Below are 17,054 nucleotides of genomic sequence, written 5' to 3'. Positions count from 1 at the left end.
TGCCTGATAGGCCAGTGCTGGTGATTTGGCTGCAGTTTGTGTTTGTGATGTCACTTGTGGCTCAGTGCCTGATAGGCCAGTACTGCTGATGTGGGTGCAGTTTGTGACTGTGATGTCACTTGTGGCTCAGTGCCTGATAGGCCAGTGCTGGTGATGTGGCTGCAGTTTGTGTTTGTGAGTTCACTTGTGTCTCAGTGCCTGATAGGCCAGTGCTGGTCCTGTGGGTGCAGTTTGTGTTTGTGATGTCACTTGTGGCTCAGTGCCTGATAGGCCAGTGCTGGTGATGTGGGTGCAGTTTGTGGTTGTGAGGTCCCTTGTGGCTTAGTGTCTGATAGGCCAGTGCTGGTCATGTGGGTGCAGTTTGTCGTTGTGAGGTCCCTTGTGGCTCAGTGCCTGATAGGCCAGTGCTGGTGATGTGGGTTCAGTTTGAGGTTTTTATGTCAATTGTGGCTTAGTGCCTGATAGGCCAGTGCTGTTCATGTGGCTGCAGTTTGTGTTTGTGATGTCACTTGTGGCTCAGTGCCTGATAGGCCAGTGCTGGTCCTGTGGGTGCAGTTTCTGTTTGTGAGTTCACTTGTGGCTGAGTGCCTGACAGGCCAGTGCTGGTCCTGTGGCTGCATTTTGTGTTTGTGATGTCACTTGTGGCTGAGTGCCTGACAAGCCAGTGCTGATCCTGTGGGTGCAGTTTGTGATTGTGAGGTCACTTGTGGCTCAGTGCCTGATAGACCACTGCTGGTCCTGTGGGTGCAGTTTCTGTTTGTGAGGTCACTTGTGGCTGAGTGCCTGATAGGCCAGTGCTGGTCCTGTGGGTGCAGTTTGTGGTTGTGAGGTCACTTGTGGCTCAGTGCCTGATAGGCCAGTGCTGGTCACATGGCTGCAGTTTGTGTTTGTGATGTCCCTTGTGGCTGAGTGCCTGATAGGCCAGTGCTTGTCCTGTGGGTGCAGTTTGTGTTTGTGATGTCACTTGTGTCTCAGTGCCTGATAGGCCAGTGCTTGTCCTGTGGGTGCAGTTTGTGTTTGTGATGTCACTTGTGGCTCAGTGCCTGATAGGCCAGTGCTGGTGGTGTGGGTGCAGTTTGTGTTTGTGATGTCACTTGTGGCTGAGTGCCTGAAAGGCCAGTGCTTGTCCTGTGGGTGCTGGTTGTGTTTGTGATGTCACTTGTGGCTCAGTGCCTGATAGGCCAGTGCTGGTGGTGTGGGTGCAGTTTGTGGTTGTGATGTCACTTGTGGCTCAGTGCCTGATAGGCCAGTGCTGGTCACATGGCTGCAGTTTGTGTTTGTGATGTCGCTTGTGTCTCAGTGCCTGATAGGCCAGTGCTGGTGATGTGGCTGCAGTTTGTGTTTGTGATGTCACTTGTGGCTGAGTGCCTGATTGGCCAGTGCTGGTGATGTGGCTGCAGTTTCTGTTTGTGAGTTCACTTGTGGCTGAGTGCCTGATAGGCCAGTGCTGGTGATGTGGGTGCAGTTTGTGTTTGTGATGTCACTTGTGGCTCAGTGCCTGATAGGCCAGTGCTGGTGATGTGGCTGCAGTTTGTGTTTGTGAGTTCACTTGTGGCTGAGTGCCTGATAGGCCAGTGCTGGTCACATGGCTGCAGTTTGTGTTTGTGATGTCACTTGTGGCTCAGTGCCTGATGGGCCAGTGCTGGTCCTGTGGGTGCAGTTTGTGACTGTGATGTCACTTGTGGCTCAGTGCCTGATAGGCCAGTGCTGGTGATGTGGGTGCAGTTTGTGTTTGTGATGTCACTTGTGGCTCAGTGCCTGATAGGCCAGTGCTGGTGATTTGGCTGCAGTTTGTGTTTGTGATGTCACCTGTGGCTCAGTGCCTGATAGGCCAGTACTGCTGATGTGGGTGTAGTTTGTGACTGTGATGTCACCTGTGGCTCAGTGCCTGATAGGCCAGTACTGCTGATGTGGGTGCAGTTTGTGACTGTGATGTCACTTGTGTCTCAGTGCCTGATAGGCCAGTGCTGGTGATTTGGCTGCAGTTTGTGTTTGTGATGTCACTTGTGGCTCAGTGCCTGATAGGCCAGTACTGCTGATGTGGGTGCAGTTTGTGACTGTGATGTCACCTGTGGCTCAGTGCCTGATAGGCCAGTACTGCTGATGTGGGTGCAGTTTGTGACTGTGATGTCACTTGTGGCTCAGTGCCTGATAGGCCAGTGCTGGTCACATGGCTGCAGTTTGTGTTTGTGATGTCGCTTGTGTCTCAGTGCCTGATAGGCCAGTGCTTGTCCTGTGGGTGCAGTTTGTGTTTGTGATGTCACTTGTGGCTCAGTGCCTGATAGGCCAGTGCTGGTGGTGTGGGTGCAGTTTGTGACTGTGATGTCACTTGTGGCTCAGTGCCTGATAGGCCAGTGCTGGTGATGTGGGTGGAGTTTGTGTTTGTGATGTCACTTGTGGCTCAGTGCCTGATAGGCCAGTGCTGGTCACATGGCTGCAGTTTGTGTTTGTGATGTCACTTGTGGCTGAGTGCCTGATAGGCCAGTGCTGGTGGTGTGGGTGCAGTTTGTGTTTGTGATGTCACTTGTGGCTCAGTGCCTGATTGGCCAGTGCTGGTGGTGTGGGTGCAGTTTGTGACTGTGATGTCACTTGTGGCTCAGTGGCTGATTGGCCAGTGCTGGTGGTGTGGGTGCAGTTTGTGTTTGTGATGTCACTTGTGGCTCAGTGCCTGATTGGCCAGTGCTTGTCCTGTGGGTGCAGTTTGTGACTGTGATGTCACTTGTGGCTCAGTGCCTGATAGGCCAGTGCTGGTGATGTGGCTGCAGTTTTTGTTTGTGAGTTCACTTGTGTCTCAGTGCCTGATAGGCCAGTGCTTGTCCTGTGGGTGCAGTTTGTGTTTGTGATGTCACTTGTGGCTGAGTGCCTGATAGGCCAGTGCTGGCTATGTGAGTGCAGTTTGTGTTTGTGATGTCACTTGTGGCTGAGTGCCTGATAGGCCAGTGCTGGTGATGTGGGTGCAGTTTGTGTTTGTGATGTCACTTGTGGCTGAGTGCCTGATAGGCCAGTGCTGGTGATGTGGCTGCAGTTTGTGTTTGTGATGTCACTTGTGGCTCAGTGCATATAGGCCAGTGCTGTTCATGTGGGTGCAGTTTGTGATTCTGATGTCACTTGTGTCTCAGTGCCTGATAGGCCAGTGCTGTTCATGTGGGTGCAGTTTGTGATTCTGATGTCACTTGTGTCTCAGTGCCTGATAGGCCAGTGCTGGTCCTGTGCCTGCAGTTTGTGACTGTGAGGTCACTTGGGGCTCAGTGCCTGATAGGCCATGCTGCTCCTGTGGTGCAGTTTTTGTTTGTGATGTCACTTGTGGGTCAGTGCCTGATAGGCCAGTGCTTGTCCTGTGGGTGCAGTTTGTGTTTGTGATGTCACTTGTTGCTCAGTGCCTGCTAGGCCAGTGCTAGGTGCGTGGGTGCAGTTTGTCGTTGTGAGGTCCCTTGTGGCTCAGTGCCTGATAGGCCAGTGCTGGTGATGTGGGTTCAGTTTGAGGTTGTTATGTCAATTGTGGCTTAGTGCCTGATAGGCCAGTGCTGGTCCTGTGGCTGCAATTTGTGATTGTGAGGTCAATTGTGGCTCAGTGCCTGATAGGCCAGTGCTGGTGATGTGGGTGGAGTTTGTGTTTGTGATGTCACTTGTGGCTCAGTGCCTGATAGGCCAGTGCTGGTGGTGTGGGTGCAGCTTGTGTTTGTGATGTCACTTGTGGCTCAGTGCCTGATAGGCCAGTGCTGGTGATGTGGCTGCAGTTTGTGTTTGTGATGTCACTTGTGGCTCAGTGCCTGATAGCCCAGTTCTTGTCCTGTGGCTGCAGTTTGTGTTTGTGATGTCACTTGTGGCTCAGTGCCTGATAGGCCAGTGCTGGTCACATGGCTGCAGTTTGTGTTTGTGAGTTCACTTGTGGCTGAGTGCCTGATAGGCCAGTGCTGGTGGTGTGGGTGCAGTTTGTGACTGTGATGTCACTTGTGGCTCAGTGCCTGATAGGCCAGTGCTGGTGGTGTGGGTGCAGTTTGTGTTTGTGATGTCACTTGTGGCTCAGTGCCTGATTGGCCAGTGCTGGTGGTGAGGGTGCAGTTTGTGACTGTGATGTCACTTGTGGCTCAGTGCCTGATAGGCCAGTGCTGGTGATGTGGGTGCAGTTTGTGTTTGTGATGTCACTTGTGGCTGAGTGCCTGATAGGCCAGTGCTGGTCATGTGGGTGCGGTTTGTGATTCTGATGTCACTTGTGGCTCAGTGCCTGATAGGCCAGTGCTTGTCCTGTGGGTGCAGTTTGTGACTGTGATGTCACTTGTGGCTCAGTGCCTGATAGGCCAGTGCTGGTGATGTGGGTGCAGTTTGTGTTTGTGATGTCACTTGTGGCTCAGTGCCTGATTGGCCAGTGCTGGTGGTGTGGGTGCAGTTTGTGACTGTGATGTCACTTGTGGCTCAGTGCCTGATAGGCCAGTGCTGGTGGTGTGGGTGCAGTTTGTGTTTGTGATGTCACTTGTGGCTGAGTGCCTGATAGGCCAGTGCTGGTCATGTGGGTCCGGTTTTTGTTTGTGATGTCACTTGTGGGTCAATGCCTGATAGGCCTGTGCTGGTGATGTGGGTGCAGTTTGTGTTTGTGATGTCACTTGTGGCTCAGTGCCTGATAGGCCAGTGCTTGTCCTGTGGGTGCAGTTTGTGTTTGTGATGTCACTTGTGGCTCAGTGCCTGATAGGCCAGTACTGCTGATGTGGGTGCAGTTTGTGACTGTGATGTCACTTGTGTCTCAGTGCCTGATAGGCCAGTGCTGGTGATTTGGCTGCAGTTTGTGTTTGTGATGTCACTTGTGGCTCAGTGCCTGATAGGCCAGTACTGCTGATGTGGGTGCAGTTTGTGACTGTGATGTCACTTGTGGCTCAGTGCCTGATAGGCCAGTGCTGGTGATGTGTGTGTGCAGTTTGTGTTTGTGAGTTCACTTGTGTCTCAGTGCCTGATAGGCCAGTGCTGGTCCTGTGGGTGCAGTTTGTGTTTGTGATGTCACTTGTGGCTCAGTGCCTGATAGGCCAGTGCTGGTGATGTGGGTGCAGTTTGTGGTTGTGAGGTCCCTTGTGGCTTAGTGTCTGATAGGCCAGTGCTGGTCATGTGGGTGCAGTTTGTCGTTGTGAGGTCCCTTGTGGCTCAGTGCCTGATAGGCCAGTGCTGGTGATGTGGGTTCAGTTTGAGGTTTTTATGTCAATTGTGGCTTAGTGCCTGATAGGCCAGTGCTGTTCATGTGGCTGCAGTTTGTGTTTGTGATGTCACTTGTGGCTCAGTGCCTGATAGGCCAGTGCTGGTCCTGTGGGTGCAGTTTCTGTTTGTGATGTCACTTGTGGCTGAGTGCCTGACAGGCCAGTGCTGGTCCTGTGGCTGCATTTTGTGTTTGTGATGTCACTTGTGGCTGAGTGCCTGACAAGCCAGTGCTGATCCTGTGGGTGCAGTTTGTGTTTGTGATGTCACTTGTGGCTCAGTGCCTGATAGACCACTGCTGGTCCTGTGGGTGCAGTTTCTGTTTGTGAGGTCACTTGTGGCTGAGTGCCTGATAGGCCAGTGCTGGTCCTGTGGGTGCAGTTTGTGGTTGTGAGGTCACTTGTGGCTCAGTGCCTGATAGGCCAGTGCTGGTCACATGGCTGCAGTTTGTGTTTGTGATGTCCCTTGTGGCTGAGTGCCTGATAGGCCAGTGCTTGTCCTGTGGGTGCAGTTTGTGTTTGTGATGTCACTTGTGGCTCAGTGCCTGATAGGCCAGTACTGCTGATGTGGGTGCAGTTTGTGTTTGTGATGTCACTTGTGGCTCAGTGCCTGATAGGCCAGTGCTGGTGATGTGGCTGCAGTTTGTGTTTGTGAGTTCACTTGTGTCTCAGTGCCTGATAGGCCAGTGCTTGTCCTGTGGGTGCAGTTTGTGTTTGTGATGTCACTTGTGTCTCAGTGCCTGATAGGCCAGTGCTTGTCCTGTGGGTGCAGTTTGTGTTTGTGATGTCACTTGTGGCTCAGTGCCTGATAGGCCAGTGCTGGTGGTGTGGGTGCAGTTTGTGTTTGTGATGTCACTTGTGGCTGAGTGCCTGAAAGGCCAGTGCTTGTCCTGTGGGTGCTGGTTGTGTTTGTGATGTCACTTGTGGCTCAGTGCCTGATAGGCCAGTGCTGGTGGTGTGGGTGCAGTTTGTGGTTGTGATGTCACTTGTGGCTCAGTGCCTGATAGGCCAGTGCTGGTCACATGGCTGCAGTTTGTGTTTGTGATGTCGCTTGTGTCTCAGTGCCTGATAGGCCAGTGCTGGTGATGTGGCTGCAGTTTGTGTTTGTGATGTCACTTGTGGCTCAGTGCCTGATTGGCCAGTGCTGGTGATGTGGCTGCAGTTTCTGTTCGTGAGTTCACTTGTGGCTGAGTGCCTGATAGGCCAGTGCTGGTGATGTGGGTGCAGTTTGTGTTTGTGATGTCACTTGTGGCTCAGTGCCTGATAGGCCAGTGCTGGTGATGTGGGTGCAGTTTGTGTTTGTGAGTTCACTTGTGGCTGAGTGCCTGATAGGCCAGTGCTGGTCACATGGCTGCATTTTGTGTTTGTGATGTCACTTGTGGCTCAGTGCCTGATGGGCCAGTGCTGGTCCTGTGGGTGCAGTTTGTGTTTGTGATGTCACTTGTGGCTCAGTGCCTGATAGGCCAGTGCTGGTGATTTGGCTGCAGTTTGTGTTTGTGATGTCACTTGTGGCTCAGTGCCTGATAGGCCAGTACTGCTGATGTGGGTGCAGTTTGTGACTGTGATGTCACCTGTGGCTCAGTGCCTGATAGGCCAGTACTGCTGATGTGGGTGCAGTTTGTGACTGTGATGTCACTTGTGGCTGAGTGCCTGATAGGCCAGTGCTGGTCACATGGCTGCAGTTTGTGTTTGTGATGTCGCTTGTGTCTCAGTGCCTGATAGGCCAGTGCTTGTCCTGTTGGTGCAGTTTGTGTTTGTGATGTCACTTGTGGCTCAGTGCCTGATAGGCCAGTGCTGGTGGTGTGGGTGCAGTTTGTGACTGTGATGTCACTTGTGGCTCAGTGCCTGATAGGCCAGTGCTGGTGGTGTGGGTGCAGTTTGTGTTTGTGATGTCACTTGTGGCTCAGTGCCTGATAGGCCAGTGCTGGTGATGTGGGTGCGGTTTTTGTTTGTGATGTCACTTGTGGCTCAGTGCCTGATAGGCCTGTGCTGGTGATGTGGCTGCAGTTTGTGTTTGTGATGTCACTTGTGGCTCAGTGCCTGATAGGCCAGTGCTGGTGGTGTGGGTGCAGTTTGTGTTTGTGATGTCACTTGTGGCTGAGTGCCTGATAGGCCAGTGCTGGTCACATGGCTGCAGTTTGTGTTTGTGATGTCACTTGTGGCTGAGTGCCTGATAGGCCAGTGCTGGTCATGTGGGTGCGGTTTTTGTTTGTGATGTCACTTGTGGCTCAGTGCCTGATAGGCCAGTGCTGGTCATGTGGGTGCAGTTTGTGACTGTGATGTCACTTGTGGTTCAGTGCCTGATAGGCCAGTGCTGGTGATGTGGGTGCAGTTTGTGTTTGTGATGTCACTTGTGGCTCAGTGCCTGATAGGCCAGTGCTGGTGATGTGGGTGGAGTTTGTGTTTGTGATGTCACTTGTGGCTCAGTGCCTGATAGGCCAGTGCTGGTCACATGGCTGCAGTTTGTGTTTGTGATGTCACTTGTGGCTCAGTGCCTGATAGGCCAGTGCTGGTGGTGTGGGTGCAGTTTGTGTTTGTGATGTCACTTGTGGCTCAGTGCCTGATTGGCCAGTGCTGGTGGTGAGGGTGCAGTTTGTGACTGTGATGTCACTTGTGGCTCAGTGCCTGATTGGCCAGTGCTGGTGGTGTGGGTGCAGTTTGTGTTTGTGATGTCACTTGTGGCTCAGTGCCTGATTGGCCAGTGCTTGTCCTGTGGGTGCAGTTTGTGACTGTGATGTCACTTGTGGCTCAGTGCCTGATAGGCCAGTGCTGGTGATGTGGCTGCAGTTTTTGTTTGTGAGTTCACTTGTGTCTCAGTGCCTGATAGGCCAGTGCTTGTCCTGTGGGTGCAGTTTGTGTTTGTGATGTCACTTGTGTCTCAGTGCCTGATAGGCCAGTGCTGGATATGTGTCTGCATTTTTTTTTTGTGATGTCACTTGTGGCTGAGTGCCTGATAGGCCAGTGCTGGTGATGTGGGTGCAGTTTGTGTTTGTGATGTCACTTGTGGCTGAGTGCCTGATAGGCCAGTGCTGGCTATGTGAGTGCAGTTTGTGTTTGTGATGTCACTTGTGGCTGAGTGCCTGAAAGGCCAGTACTGCTGATGTGGCTGCAGTTTGTGTTTGTGATGTCACTTGTGGCTCAGTGCATATAGGCCAGTGCTGTTCATGTGGGTGCAGTTTGTGATTCTGATGTCACTTGTGTCTCAGTGCCTGATAGGCCAGTGCTGTTCATGTGGGTGCAGTTTGTGATTCTGATGTCACTTGTGTCTCAGTGCCTGATAGGCCAGTGCTGGTCCTGTGCCTGCAGTTTGTGACTGTGAGGTCACTTGGGGCTCAGTGCCTGATAGGCCATGCTGCTCCTGTGGTGCAGTTTTTGTTTGTGATGTCACTTGTGGGTCAGTGCCTGATAGGCCAGTGCTTGTCCTGTGGGTGCAGTTTGTGTTTGTGATGTCACTTGTTGCTCAGTGCCTGCTAGGCCAGTGCTAGGTGCGTGGGTGCAGTTTGTCGTTGTGAGGTCCCTTGTGGCTCAGTGCCTGATAGGCCAGTGCTGGTGATGTGGGTTCAGTTTGAGGTTGTTATGTCAATTGTGGCTTAGTGCCTGATAGGCCAGTGCTGGTCCTGTGGCTGCAATTTGTGATTGTGAGGTCACTTGTGGCTCAGTGCCTGATAGGCCAGTGCTGGTGATGTGGGTGGAGTTTGTGTTTGTGATGTCACTTTTGGGTCAGTGCCTGATAGGCCAGTGCTGGTGGTGTGGGTGCAGCTTGTGTTTGTGATGTCACTTGTGGCTGAGTGCCTGAAAGGCCAGTGCTTGTCCTGTGGCTGCAGTTTGTGTTTGTGATGTCACTTGTGGCTCAGTGCCTGATAGGCCAGTGCTGGTGATTTGGCTGCAGTTTGTGTTTGTGATGTCACTTGTGGCTGAGTGCCTGATAGGCCAGTGCTGGTCATGTGGGTGCAGTTTGTGTTTGTGATGTCACTTGTGGCTGAGTGCCTGATAGGCCAGTGCTGGTGATGTGGCTGCAGTTTGTGTTTGTGATGTCACTTGTGGCTCAGTGCCTGATAGGCCAGTGCTGGTCCTGTGGGTGCAGTTTCTGTTTGTGAGTTCAGTTGTGGCTCAGTGCCTGATAGGCCAGTGCTGGTGATGTGGGTGAAGTTTGTGTTTGTGATGTCACTTGTGGCTGAGTGCCTGATAGGCCAGTGCTGGTGGTGTGGGTGCAGTTTGTGTTTGTGAGTTCACTTGTGGCTGAGTGCCTGATAGGCCAGTGCTGGTGATGTGGGTGCAGTTTGTGTTTGTGATGTCACTTGTGGCTCAGTGCCTGATAGGCCAGTGCTGGTGATGTGGGTGAAGTTTGTGTTTGTGATGTCACTTGTGGCTCAGTGCCTGATGGGCCAGTACTGCTGATGTGGGTGCAGTTTGTGACTGTGATGTCACTTGTGGCTCAGTGCCTGATAGGCCAGTGCTGGTCCTGTGTGTGCAGTTTCTGTTTGTGATGTCACTTGTGGCTCAGTGCCTGATAGGCCAGTGCTGGTCATGTGGGTCCGGTTTTTGTTTGTGATGTCACTTGTGGGTCAATGCCTGATAGGCCTGTGCTGGTGATGTGGGTGCAGTTTGTGTTTGTGATGTCCCTTGTGGCTGAGTGCCTGATAGGCCAGTGCTTGTCCTGTGGGTGCAGTTTGTGTTTGTGATGTCACTTGTGGCTCAGTGCCTGATAGGCCAGTACTGCTGATGTGGGTGCAGTTTGTGACTGTGATGTCACTTGTGTCTCAGTGCCTGATAGGCCAGTGCTGGTGATTTGGCTGCAGTTTGTGTTTGTGATGTCACTTGTGGCTCAGTGCCTGATAGGCCAGTACTGCTGATGTGGGTGCAGTTTGTGACTGTGATGTCACTTGTGGCTCAGTGCCTGATAGGCCAGTGCTGGTGATGTGTGTGTGCAGTTTGTGTTTGTGAGTTCACTTGTGTCTCAGTGCCTGATAGGCCAGTGCTGGTCCTGTGGGTGCAGTTTGTGTTTGTGATGTCACTTGTGGCTCAGTGCCTGATAGGCCAGTGCTGGTGATGTGGGTGCAGTTTGTGGTTGTGAGGTCCCTTGTGGCTTAGTGTCTGATAGGCCAGTGCTGGTCATGTGGGTGCAGTTTGTCGTTGTGAGGTCCCTTGTGGCTCAGTGCCTGATAGGCCAGTGCTGGTGATGTGGGTTCAGTTTGAGGTTTTTATGTCAATTGTGGCTTAGTGCCTGATAGGCCAGTGCTGTTCATGTGGCTGCAGTTTGTGTTTGTGATGTCACTTGTGGCTCAGTGCCTGATAGGCCAGTGCTGGTCCTGTGGGTGCAGTTTCTGTTTGTGATGTCACTTGTGGCTGAGTGCCTGACAGGCCAGTGCTGGTCCTGTGGCTGCATTTTGTGTTTGTGATGTCACTTGTGGCTGAGTGCCTGACAAGCCAGTGCTGATCCTGTGGGTGCAGTTTGTGTTTGTGATGTCACTTGTGGCTCAGTGCCTGATAGACCACTGCTGGTCCTGTGGGTGCAGTTTCTGTTTGTGAGGTCACTTGTGGCTGAGTGCCTGATAGGCCAGTGCTGGTCCTGTGGGTGCAGTTTGTGGTTGTGAGGTCACTTGTGGCTCAGTGCCTGATAGGCCAGTGCTGGTCACATGGCTGCAGTTTGTGTTTGTGATGTCCCTTGTGGCTGAGTGCCTGATAGGCCAGTGCTTGTCCTGTGGGTGCAGTTTGTGTTTGTGATGTCACTTGTGGCTCAGTGCCTGATAGGCCAGTACTGCTGATGTGGGTGCAGTTTGTGTTTGTGATGTCACTTGTGGCTCAGTGCCTGATAGGCCAGTGCTGGTGATGTGGCTGCAGTTTGTGTTTGTGAGTTCACTTGTGTCTCAGTGCCTGATAGGCCAGTGCTTGTCCTGTGGGTGCAGTTTGTGTTTGTGATGTCACTTGTGTCTCAGTGCCTGATAGGCCAGTGCTTGTCCTGTGGGTGCAGTTTGTGTTTGTGATGTCACTTGTGGCTCAGTGCCTGATAGGCCAGTGCTGGTGGTGTGGGTGCAGTTTGTGTTTGTGATGTCACTTGTGGCTGAGTGCCTGAAAGGCCAGTGCTTGTCCTGTGGGTGCTGGTTGTGTTTGTGATGTCACTTGTGGCTCAGTGCCTGATAGGCCAGTGCTGGTGGTGTGGGTGCAGTTTGTGGTTGTGATGTCACTTGTGGCTCAGTGCCTGATAGGCCAGTGCTGGTCACATGGCTGCAGTTTGTGTTTGTGATGTCGCTTGTGTCTCAGTGCCTGATAGGCCAGTGCTGGTGATGTGGCTGCAGTTTGTGTTTGTGATGTCACTTGTGGCTCAGTGCCTGATTGGCCAGTGCTGGTGATGTGGCTGCAGTTTCTGTTCGTGAGTTCACTTGTGGCTGAGTGCCTGATAGGCCAGTGCTGGTGATGTGGGTGCAGTTTGTGTTTGTGATGTCACTTGTGGCTCAGTGCCTGATAGGCCAGTGCTGGTGATGTGGGTGCAGTTTGTGTTTGTGAGTTCACTTGTGGCTGAGTGCCTGATAGGCCAGTGCTGGTCACATGGCTGCATTTTGTGTTTGTGATGTCACTTGTGGCTCAGTGCCTGATGGGCCAGTGCTGGTCCTGTGGGTGCAGTTTGTGTTTGTGATGTCACTTGTGGCTCAGTGCCTGATAGGCCAGTGCTGGTGATTTGGCTGCAGTTTGTGTTTGTGATGTCACTTGTGGCTCAGTGCCTGATAGGCCAGTACTGCTGATGTGGGTGCAGTTTGTGACTGTGATGTCACCTGTGGCTCAGTGCCTGATAGGCCAGTACTGCTGATGTGGGTGCAGTTTGTGACTGTGATGTCACTTGTGGCTGAGTGCCTGATAGGCCAGTGCTGGTCACATGGCTGCAGTTTGTGTTTGTGATGTCGCTTGTGTCTCAGTGCCTGATAGGCCAGTGCTTGTCCTGTTGGTGCAGTTTGTGTTTGTGATGTCACTTGTGGCTCAGTGCCTGATAGGCCAGTGCTGGTGGTGTGGGTGCAGTTTGTGACTGTGATGTCACTTGTGGCTCAGTGCCTGATAGGCCAGTGCTGGTGGTGTGGGTGCAGTTTGTGTTTGTGATGTCACTTGTGGCTCAGTGCCTGATAGGCCAGTGCTGGTGATGTGGGTGCGGTTTTTGTTTGTGATGTCACTTGTGGCTCAGTGCCTGATAGGCCTGTGCTGGTGATGTGGCTGCAGTTTGTGTTTGTGATGTCACTTGTGGCTCAGTGCCTGATAGGCCAGTGCTGGTGGTGTGGGTGCAGTTTGTGTTTGTGATGTCACTTGTGGCTGAGTGCCTGATAGGCCAGTGCTGGTCACATGGCTGCAGTTTGTGTTTGTGATGTCACTTGTGGCTGAGTGCCTGATAGGCCAGTGCTGGTCATGTGGGTGCGGTTTTTGTTTGTGATGTCACTTGTGGCTCAGTGCCTGATAGGCCAGTGCTGGTCATGTGGGTGCAGTTTGTGACTGTGATGTCACTTGTGGTTCAGTGCCTGATAGGCCAGTGCTGGTGATGTGGGTGCAGTTTGTGTTTGTGATGTCACTTGTGGCTCAGTGCCTGATAGGCCAGTGCTGGTGATGTGGGTGGAGTTTGTGTTTGTGATGTCACTTGTGGCTCAGTGCCTGATAGGCCAGTGCTGGTCACATGGCTGCAGTTTGTGTTTGTGATGTCACTTGTGGCTCAGTGCCTGATAGGCCAGTGCTGGTGGTGTGGGTGCAGTTTGTGTTTGTGATGTCACTTGTGGCTCAGTGCCTGATTGGCCAGTGCTGGTGGTGAGGGTGCAGTTTGTGACTGTGATGTCACTTGTGGCTCAGTGCCTGATTGGCCAGTGCTGGTGGTGTGGGTGCAGTTTGTGTTTGTGATGTCACTTGTGGCTCAGTGCCTGATTGGCCAGTGCTTGTCCTGTGGGTGCAGTTTGTGACTGTGATGTCACTTGTGGCTCAGTGCCTGATAGGCCAGTGCTGGTGATGTGGCTGCAGTTTTTGTTTGTGAGTTCACTTGTGTCTCAGTGCCTGATAGGCCAGTGCTTGTCCTGTGGGTGCAGTTTGTGTTTGTGATGTCACTTGTGTCTCAGTGCCTGATAGGCCAGTGCTGGATATGTGTCTGCATTTTTTTTTTGTGATGTCACTTGTGGCTGAGTGCCTGATAGGCCAGTGCTGGTGATGTGGGTGCAGTTTGTGTTTGTGATGTCACTTGTGGCTGAGTGCCTGATAGGCCAGTGCTGGCTATGTGAGTGCAGTTTGTGTTTGTGATGTCACTTGTGGCTGAGTGCCTGAAAGGCCAGTACTGCTGATGTGGCTGCAGTTTGTGTTTGTGATGTCACTTGTGGCTCAGTGCATATAGGCCAGTGCTGTTCATGTGGGTGCAGTTTGTGATTCTGATGTCACTTGTGTCTCAGTGCCTGATAGGCCAGTGCTGTTCATGTGGGTGCAGTTTGTGATTCTGATGTCACTTGTGTCTCAGTGCCTGATAGGCCAGTGCTGGTCCTGTGCCTGCAGTTTGTGACTGTGAGGTCACTTGGGGCTCAGTGCCTGATAGGCCATGCTGCTCCTGTGGTGCAGTTTTTGTTTGTGATGTCACTTGTGGGTCAGTGCCTGATAGGCCAGTGCTTGTCCTGTGGGTGCAGTTTGTGTTTGTGATGTCACTTGTTGCTCAGTGCCTGCTAGGCCAGTGCTAGGTGCGTGGGTGCAGTTTGTCGTTGTGAGGTCCCTTGTGGCTCAGTGCCTGATAGGCCAGTGCTGGTGATGTGGGTTCAGTTTGAGGTTGTTATGTCAATTGTGGCTTAGTGCCTGATAGGCCAGTGCTGGTCCTGTGGCTGCAATTTGTGATTGTGAGGTCACTTGTGGCTCAGTGCCTGATAGGCCAGTGCTGGTGATGTGGGTGGAGTTTGTGTTTGTGATGTCACTTGTGGGTCAGTGCCTGATAGGCCAGTGCTGGTGGTGTGGGTGCAGCTTGTGTTTGTGATGTCACTTGTGGCTGAGTGCCTGAAAGGCCAGTGCTTGTCCTGTGGCTGCAGTTTGTGTTTGTGATGTCACTTGTGGCTCAGTGCCTGATAGGCCAGTGCTGGTGATTTGGCTGCAGTTTGTGTTTGTGATGTCACTTGTGGCTGAGTGCCTGATAGGCCAGTGCTGGTCATGTGGGTGCAGTTTGTGTTTGTGATGTCACTTGTGGCTGAGTGCCTGATAGGCCAGTGCTGGTGATGTGGCTGCAGTTTGTGTTTGTGATGTCACTTGTGGCTCAGTGCCTGATAGGCCAGTGCTGGTCCTGTGGGTGCAGTTTCTGTTTGTGAGTTCAGTTGTGGCTCAGTGCCTGATAGGCCAGTGCTGGTGATGTGGGTGAAGTTTGTGTTTGTGATGTCACTTGTGGCTGAGTGCCTGATAGGCCAGTGCTGGTGGTGTGGGTGCAGTTTGTGTTTGTGAGTTCACTTGTGGCTGAGTGCCTGATAGGCCAGTGCTGGTGATGTGGGTGCAGTTTGTGTTTGTGATGTCACTTGTGGCTCAGTGCCTGATAGGCCAGTGCTGGTGATGTGGGTGAAGTTTGTGTTTGTGATGTCACTTGTGGCTCAGTGCCTGATGGGCCAGTACTGCTGATGTGGGTGCAGTTTGTGACTGTGATGTCACTTGTGGCTCAGTGCCTGATAGGCCAGTGCTGGTCCTGTGTGTGCAGTTTCTGTTTGTGATGTCACTTGTGGCTCAGTGCCTGATAGGCCAGTGCTGGTCATGTGGGTCCGGTTTTTGTTTGTGATGTCACTTGTGGGTCAATGCCTGATAGGCCTGTGCTGGTGATGTGGGTGCAGTTTGTGTTTGTGATGTCCCTTGTGGCTGAGTGCCTGATAGGCCAGTGCTTGTCCTGTGGGTGCAGTTTGTGTTTGTGATGTCACTTGTGGCTCAGTGCCTGATAGGCCAGTACTGCTGATGTGGGTGCAGTTTGTGACTGTGATGTCACTTGTGGCTCAGTGCCTGATAGGCCAGTGCTGGTGATGTGGCTGCAGTTTGTGTTTGTGAGTTCACTTGTGTCTCAGTGCCTGATAGGTCAGTGCTTGTCCTGTGGGTGGAGTTTGTGTTTGTGATGTCACTTGTGGCTCAGTGCCTGATAGGCCAGTGCTGGGTATGTGTCTGCATTTTTTTTTGTGATGTCACTTGTGGCTCAGTGCCTGATAGGCCAGTGCTGGTGATGTGGGTGCAGTTTGTGGTTGTGAGGTCCCTTGTGGCTTAGTGTCTGATAGGCCAGTGCTGGTCATGTGGGTGCAGTTTGTCGTTGTGAGGTCCCTTGTGGCTCAGTGCCTGATAGGCCAGTGCTGGTGATGTGGGTTCAGTTTGAGGTTTTTATGTCAATTGTGTCTCAGTGCCTGATTGGCCAGTGCTGTTGATGTGGCTGCGATTTGTGATTGTGAGGTCAATTGTGGCTGAGTGCCTGATAGGCCAGTGCTTTTCATGTGGGTGCAGTTTGTGATTCTGATGTCACTTGTGTCTCAGTGCCTGATAGGCCAGTGCTGTTCATGTGGGTGCAGTTTGTGATTCTGATGTCACTTGTGTCTCAGTGCCTGATAGGCCAGTGCTGGTCCTGTGCCTGCAGTTTGTGACTGTGAGGTCACTTGGGGCTCAGTGCCTGATAGGCCATGCTGCTCCTGTGGTGCAGTTTGTGTTTGTGAGTTCACTTGTGTCTCAGTGCCTGATAGGCCAGTGCTTGTCCTGTGGGTGCAGTTTGTGTTTGTGATGTCACTTGTTGCTCAGTGCCTGATAGGCCAGTGCTGGTGATGTGGGTGCAGTTTGTGGTTGTGAGGTCCCTTGTGGCTTAGTGTCTGATAGGCCAGTGCTGTTCATGTGGGTGCAGTTTGTCGTTGTGAGGTCCCTTGTGGCTCAGTGCCTGATAGGCCAGTGCTGGTGATGTGGGTTCAGTTTGAGGTTGTTATGTCACTTGTGGCTTAGTGCCTGATAGGCCAGTGCTGGTCCTGTGGCTGCGATTTGTGATTGTGAGGTCAATTGTGGCTGAGTGCCTGATAGGCCAGTGCTGTTCATGTGGCTGCAATTTGTGTTTGTGATGTCACTTGTGGCTCAGTGCCTGATAGGCCAGTGCTGGTGGTGTGGGTGCGGTTTGTGATTCTGATGTCACTTGTGGCTCAGTGCCTGATAGGCCAGTGCTTGTCCTGTGGGTGCAGTTTGTGTTGTGATGTCACTTGTGGCTCAGTGCCTGATAGGCCAGTGCTGGTGATGTGAGTGCGGTTTGTGGTTGTGATGCCACTTGTGGCTCAGTGCCTGATAGGCCAGTGCTGGTCACATGGCTGCAGTTTGTGTTTGTGATGTCACTTGTGGCTGAGTGCCTGATAGGCCAGTGCTGGTGATGTGGGTGCAGTTTGTGTTTGTGATGTCACTTGTGGCTGAGTGCCTGATAGGCCAGTGCTGGTGATGTGGCTGCAGTTTGTGTTTGTGATGTCACTTGTGGCTCAGTGCCTGATAGGCCAGTGCTGGTGATGTGGGTGGAGTTTGTGTTTGTGATGTCACTTGTGGCTGAGTGCCTGACAAGCCAGTGCTGGTCACATGGCTGCAGTTTGTGTTTGTGATGTCACTTGTGGCTCAGTGCCTGATAGGCCAGTACTGCTGATGTGGGTGCAGTTTGTGACTGTGATGTCACTTGTGGCTCAGTGCCTGATAGGCCAGTGCTGGTGATGTGGCTGCAGTTTGTGTTTGTGAGTTCACTTGTGTCTCAGTGCCTGATAGGCCAGTGCTTGTCCTGTGGGTGCAGTTTGTGTTTGTGATGTCACTTGTGGCTCAGTGCCTGATAGGCCAGTGCTGGTGATGTGGGTGCAGTTTGTGGTTGTGAGGTCCCTTGTGGCTTAGTGTCTGATAGGCCAGTGCTGGTCATGTGGGTGC

Source organism: Apteryx mantelli, unplaced genomic scaffold (genome assembly GCF_036417845.1).
Source record: "Apteryx mantelli isolate bAptMan1 unplaced genomic scaffold, bAptMan1.hap1 HAP1_SCAFFOLD_44, whole genome shotgun sequence".
Classification (NCBI taxonomy): Eukaryota; Metazoa; Chordata; class Aves; order Apterygiformes; family Apterygidae; genus Apteryx; species Apteryx mantelli.
The sequence above is the reverse complement of the archived record's forward strand: the minus strand, read 5'-3'. Positions refer to the sequence as shown.